The 7211-nt window shown below is 34.9% G+C and overlaps 1 pseudogene; it reads right to left on the reverse strand.

Annotated features, from left to right (window-relative positions):
- Positions 1-5030, reverse strand: part of LOC18788133 — a 16437-nt pseudogene extending 11407 nt beyond the window's left edge.

The raw sequence follows: 7211 nt of genomic DNA on the forward strand, positions 1-7211 counted from the left end.
CTGTGTCTTTTGGTGTTGATTTCCAGCAAAAGTACACCTTTATTTGATCTTGTCATTTTCCGCTCTGGAGAAGGTGCAAAGTGCACCAATGATGGGGAGCAAATAGTACCTACGAAGGAAGAAACTGATAATGAAGATGGGGATTCGAGTGATGATTCTGTTGAAATCATGGACAAGTTTCCACCCCCAAGAAAAAACAAAGGTGGTGAAAAGATATTGAAAATCTGGTGAAATGTCCTTATCAATTGATCTTTAAGTCAGTTAACCAATTGGACAAATCAGATTCCTTCCTGTAATTGCAAGATGTTTCAGTACTTTTGTGGTTTTTTTAGTTTCTCCTTTTTTTCCGTACAGAATGTGCTCGTGAGATTATCAGCCCTATCAAACTAACAAGATCCCTTTGTATTCTGAAGCCAATTCACACTTTGTATCATGCCCTCATTTAATGATAGATGATTCTGTGTCCCCAAGGCAGATGAATTTCTTGATCTGCTGGCTAAACTTAATATTCAAATTTATTTCATGACGGTTGTTTGTAAATAAGAGACGTAGTAGATTTCAATAACGTCGTCTTCTCATGTATTTAAAGATGTCATATTTTTTCTTGTCGTGAAAATTATATTTAACGGCGTAGTGTTTTAGTTGTCGTCGTTGTATGTCTATCTTGCGGCCTTGTTCTTTTAATATGTGTCATATTTTTCCTTTTTAACGACGGTGATTTGTTTGAGTTGGTCGTCTATTCTCATCCTCGACTATTTTTTAGAACTTTAGCAGACTAAACACGTCTGTTTTTATTTGTTTTCGACGTTGTTGTATTTAACAACGTCTAATATTTATCGTCGTTGTTTGTTTCTGAAAATAGGACGTATAAATTTTGTAATACGACTCTCATATATTTGTAACCGACGTTGTTTCGTTGTTCAACGTCTACTCTATAAATACATACGTCGTAAATAATGACACTGACAACTATTTCCACGTCATCTTTTATAGAAAAATCGAAGTGGAAAATTTATTTTACGACGGCTCTTTTTATATAGGCGACGTAGTAGGTATAAATAACGTCGTCTTCTAATGTATTTAAAGACGTCATATTTTTTATTGTCGTGAAAATGATATTTAACGGCGTTTTATTTTAATTTTCGTCGTTGTATGTCTATCTTGCGGCCTTGTTCTGTTAATATGTGTCATATTTTTCCTTTTTAACGACGGTTTTTTAGAGAGTTGGTCGTCTATTCTCATCCTCGACTGCTTTTTTAGATCTTTTGCAGTTCAAAGACGTCGTTTTGTATTTGTTGATGACGTTGTATATTGTAACAACGACGGTGATTTAGCGTCGTGGTTTATGAGGGAAAAGATGACGGTGGATTCCAAGACCATTGAAAAACCGAATACACGACGGTGATTTACCGTCGTCTTTTTGCTTTTTTGTAGTAGTGCTACTTTCTACAACAAAAAGTATTTTCTAAATCTCTACTTTTTCTATATCTTTAATTATAGTTTTAATTTAAAATTGAGTATTCTAAGATTTACATAGGGATTGAATTAAAATTTTGTGATTTTGTTGAAATTACTTGTGGCTTTTGTTTTTGCTGTTAAACTTTTATTTATGTATAGATGCATTTGAGGGTAAGACTTACTATGTCCCCTTGACTAGGTGTATCTTTTTCTGCTTATTAATGAAATTTACTCGTATCGTCAAGTTTAGTATGTAAATTCCACCTAGTTGGCTTTTCAATTCTGGATCCGCCAACTCATACACAAGAAGCCCTTCATTTCCTTCTAAACATAAACCTAGAAGCCTAAATAAATTTCAGGGTTGATGCTTAGCCACTAATAACATCTCATTCTTAAATTCTTGATCTCCTTGTCCAGAATCTCTAGATAACCTTTTCACTGCTATTTCTTGCCCGTTGGCAAGCCTGCCCTGAAAATATGTATGCTTATATTTAAATTTGGTCAAGGAAATTGTAAATTAGAACTCAAAATGCAATATTGTAACACTTAAATAACTAGCTACCTGGTACACAGCACAAAATCCACCTTGCTCGAGCTTATTTGAGTCAGAAAAGTTATCTGTCGCAGCACGAATTGTGCTAAAGTCGAATTGTAAGAGCAACTCTACCCATTTGCCCTTTGCCATGGCCAGGGGGGGAGAGGGGGGGGGGGGGGGGACTAGGGCAGCTACTATGCACGTGAATAGTAGCTGCCCTTGCAAAAAGCAATGTGTGTTTCCACCCGTTGCTATGGCAAAGGGCAAATACTATTCTTTTTTTTTGTTTTTTTCACAAATTTGTTTACCTAAACAATTAATTTGGATAATATTTTCATATAAGATTTTTGAGTTCGTACGTGTCAATATTTATTATAAAATTTATATCTCAATCAGATAAAATTTTCGGATAACATGATAAATAAAAATACAATTTAAAAGTGAATAAAATGTTGAGTAAAAAGTGAATAATAGTATAAGTAGAAGAAAATGCATGAGGATTTAGTGTTGAAAGTGAAGAGTATCGGTAGGCACTGGCGGATCCAGAAATTTTTTAGCGGAGGTGCAATATTGACTAAGTATGAAAATGGTTTTTCGGAATAATCATTTTTTCAATATAATTTTTGGCGGCTTTTATTCCTTACACATCAAATAAGAAAACTTGATTTTATGGGATTTTATTATGAAGTATATATTGACTTAATGAGCCATCATTTTTAGCATAAATCGTATTTTGCACTAAAACCGAATTTTCATATTTTGATTTGGTGGGAATTTAATTTTCTAGTATTTTTATTTGAATCCAAATGGGAGGTACTTCCTTATTTACATTGTAAACTTAAGTAAATGGAGTAACAAAAAAATGTCCAGCCGTTGGATTGGAGGAGAACAGTCGATCGGAGCGCCCAGACAACAACACCTGTCTTCTAGCTGTTGGTGGAGCACAGAGCTGACGTCATCTCCCCCCTGGGGCTCGAACTCGGGCGAGATCTGCCTTCGGGCCAGCCGTCTTCGTGGGTCCCACCTCTAGCTCGGGCAAAAGTGGCCCCCTGGAATTGGCTTTTTGGCTTGGACTCCCTCTAGCCTCGGGCTTGGGCACCTCGCTGGAGTTGCTCTAAGGATTCTACGCTTCTTATTTCATCCAATGCTTTGCAAAATTTGAAAAATTAAGAAAGTTTGAGCTTGTCACATTAGTAATACAATGCAATTACTTGAACAATATACAGTAATAAGTACTTACTTTCAACATGTTTCTTTGGCTTCCTCATTCTCAAAATAACACCAATTATGATAACAATTATCACAAGACCAACAGTTGGCATAACAATGATCATGGCGCTCCTGTTTGAGTTAGTTGAAATAGAGAGAACTAAAACTGTAGTATTCTTCTCTTTAGAGGATATTTATACACTGAGTACAATCCCTACAAGGAAACCAATCCCGGTTAAAGGAGGAATTAACTAAATACACGTATTACGTCTATAACAAGGAAACCTAATTATATACAAGAGTCAACACTCCCCCTCAAGTTAGTGCATAGATGTCGCACATGCCCAACTTGGACAGGAACCTAGAAATCACGTGACTTGCAACAGCCTTTGTGAGTATATCTGCCAGCTGATCTTCTATCCGAATCGGTGGTACCTCAATAATCTTCCCTTTTATTTTTTCTTTAATAAAGAATCGATCCACCTCAACGTGTTTAGTTATGTCGTGTTGTACTGGATTATGTGCAAAATCATGTGCGGCCTGGTTATCACAAAACAACTTCATAGGTCAAGGACTTTGGTGGCCTAAGTCCTTTAACATATTCTGAATCCAAAGTATCTCACATATTCCCAATTTCATGCCTCGATATTCTGCTTATGCACTAGACCGAGCAACTACATTCTACTTCTTGCTACTCTAGGTAACCAAGTTACCTCCCACAAATATTAAGTAACCTGATGTAGAACGTCTATCATTAATCGATCCTGCCCAATCTGCATCTGTATACCCTTCAACTCTAAGGTGATTGTTCTTTTTGAACAATATGCCTTTACTTGGATTTCCTTTTAAATACCGTAATATTCTTATTACAGCATATGTTGCTCTCTAGGACTATACATAAACTAACTGACTATTCCCAAGACATGCCTAAGTCAGGCCAAGTGTGTGCCAAGTACATCAATCGCCCAACTAATCTATGATATTGTCCCTTATCTGTTGGCACTTGATTCATATCAATCCCAAGCTTCCTTCTTCTAATGGCGTCTCAACAGGTTGACAGGTCAACATGCTTGTTTCCAGCAACAAATCTAGGGTATACTTCCTTTGAGACAAGAAAATTCTTGATTTGCAGCGAGATAATTCAATTTCCAGAAAATACTTCAAATCACCTAGATCTTTTATCTCAATTTCCAAAAAATAATTCAATTTGTAGATATTGAAACCCACCCACCAAAAATTGGAATTTCAATCTAAAATTTCATACCAAGTGGATCTTGAGAGTTAATTCAACTCAAAAACTACAACAGAATATAAAATCTAGAAAATATTAGGCTCAACAAGAAATACAAGAGAATTAAAAATAAAAAAAAAAGAAACAAAATCAAGGAAAATAATATTTGCTAGAGGGTGATGAGATGAGGGCCAAGATTTGAATATACACACATCATACCTGGGCTAAGATGAGATCGAAGATGGCGCGTGCAGTTTGCATCAAGCCATCGTCACTATCAAGAGAAAAGAGAGCTAAGCAACCTGTACATGGGAGGAAGACTCCGTCGTCAAGAAATAGAGGAGTTGGCAGTTGAGATGGGTGGATTATTCGTCGCTGTCGAGAGAGTGATAAAAGAGCAGCTTTTCTGTTTCAGAAAAACAAATCTCAAATGAAATTAGGAATTGATTAGGGTTGAGATGGATATATATGTTAGGATGTGGAGAGCACCACCATAATCTTTTCTATTTCTTTTTATTTTAATTTTTGAAATATAATATATATATACATATAATATTACCTGCTACTTGCTGTGGCAGTTTTGAAAAATTGGCGCATTGATGCGCTAAGTCCACCGTAGACGTTGCCTTGGATTGAGCCGACTCGTCAGATACCCATTAGAAATATGTCATATTCATACAGGCGTGTGACGAGACGAGTCGAGTCAAATATCATAGTGTTCTAGCTTGAATTGTTTAAAATTTGAAGCGTGATTTGAAATTTTTTTTTACTAGTTGAGCTTGATATGAGCTCAAATTGTATTGAGCTAATTTACAATAATAAACTAACATCAAAGTGATTGATATTTAAAAAATACTTTTAAACATGAGATTCAAAAAATAAAAATACAAACATAATATATTAAGAATAATACAAAGTACTTTCTTTTGTATAAAAATTACAAAGTACTTTCTTTAATAAAAAAAAAATTACAAAGCAGATGTAAAACTTCAAAAAGAAGAAAGCAAACACAAATGCTTTGAGGTTTTTTTTTTGGATGTAGTTTCTTGGAAATTATTGTTCAATGCACAATTTCAACGCAAAACTCTTATCATTGATATGTTCACAAGCTTATCAACAAAACATATATTTGTTTCTTAAACGAACCAAGCTCGATTTGTCTTGTTCCTTTTATGAGCAAATTCGATTCAAATTCAATATGAACTCGAGCTTTCTAAAGCCAGCTTACACCCTTGTATGTTAGTATTAATTGTTTTTTTGGTTACATTGGGAGGGAAGAAACTCCTTGGGGTTTCAAACCTAGGTGTCAAGTAGGAGGGAAGGGGGAAGCCGCCACTATAGTACCTACGTAAGAAACTCATCAGTGACTTGTTAAGAAGTAAATATATTATGTTTTTTTTAATTTAATTCTTTTATACTTTTGATTATTTAATTTGGACAATTTAGAATAGATGTTTCTTATGTATAATGTTTAGACAATAAACTTGTTGTAACATATAAATTTTTAAAATGATTTTTTTTTTTTTTAAATTATAGATGAACCTGTCGTGTCATGTTTGTCTTTGCAATTCTTCACATGTTAGTTTAATGGGTGAGCTAATTTTTACTCTACGAAACAAATCTGCAAAAATGTAACATGTTGCCAAATATAGTTATAGTAGTATGTGCTAAAAGTTTTTTTTTTTTTTTTCATGGAATGTCAAGTAACTGAATAAGGCTCTCACTGTTGACTAAAAAAATTAAGAAAGCATATGAATCCCTAAAAAAATACTGTCTTTTTTTAATTCATGAAACTGTGAATGCAATCTCTAAAAAGGTATTGATCTTTGTAACTGACGACCTTTAGGCCAGAGGCGGACCTACAGAGGCGCAAGGAGGTGCATCCTCTAGCCGGAAAGAGCTCTGGAGGTTGTGGAATTTGCCCCTCAACTCTGCCATGGAAGTGCCCACAATCTGCTCGAAGAAATGCCTCTGCGAAATTGCTTTTTGTTTGCTGTGGTGTTGCGTTGTTGGGCTGTTGCACGCAGCACAACCGCATGCATTTTATTTTTAAAGTCCCTGGCCAAAACGACTCGTTTTGGACCAGGGCAATGAAAAAAAATAGGAATAAAACCTTATATTCCGCAGATAGGAACCCATTGCCAAAATACAATTAATATTATTAATAATTTAATATAAAGAGAGTCCTAAATTGAATTGAAGAAGCCAACGGCCCCAAATCTCAAGGTTTGTGTTTAATTTGTCCCCTTTTGGTCTTTTTTTCTTCTGGTTTTTTATTTCTATTTTTTTTATAATATGTTTTTTTTATAATAATAATTTTTTTTATGTGGCTCTCTCTGTATTTTTTAATTATAAAGTTATGAAACATTGCTAGTAATCTTCAATCGAATATTGCCCCTTCTTTGAAAAATTCTTAGATCCGCCACTGCTTTAGGCCTTGGATATAGTTAAGACGAGTTAAGATGTTCTATTCTAATGTATTTGAATGACATGTGTCCCAATTTATTATTAAAGAAACACTATATTTTTTAATTCATGTTGTTGTATTAATTAAAAAACAGATCTGGCTGAATGTACCCCTCCTCCATCGTTCTCCCCCTCCCCCATCGTCCCTTCCTTATCAATGGCAAGGGTAAAAAGGGAACTACAAAATATCGTGTTTCTTTAATAATAAATTGGGACATGTGTCACTCAAACACATAGGGGATAGAGAGGAGACGGAGAAATTGGGTACAAAAGATTGGAAAATGCTAGGGAGACCAACTTTAGATACCAACT

This window comes from Prunus persica, chromosome G1 (genome assembly GCF_000346465.2).
Source record: "Prunus persica cultivar Lovell chromosome G1, Prunus_persica_NCBIv2, whole genome shotgun sequence".
Lineage (NCBI taxonomy): Eukaryota > Viridiplantae > Streptophyta > Magnoliopsida > Rosales > Rosaceae > Prunus > Prunus persica.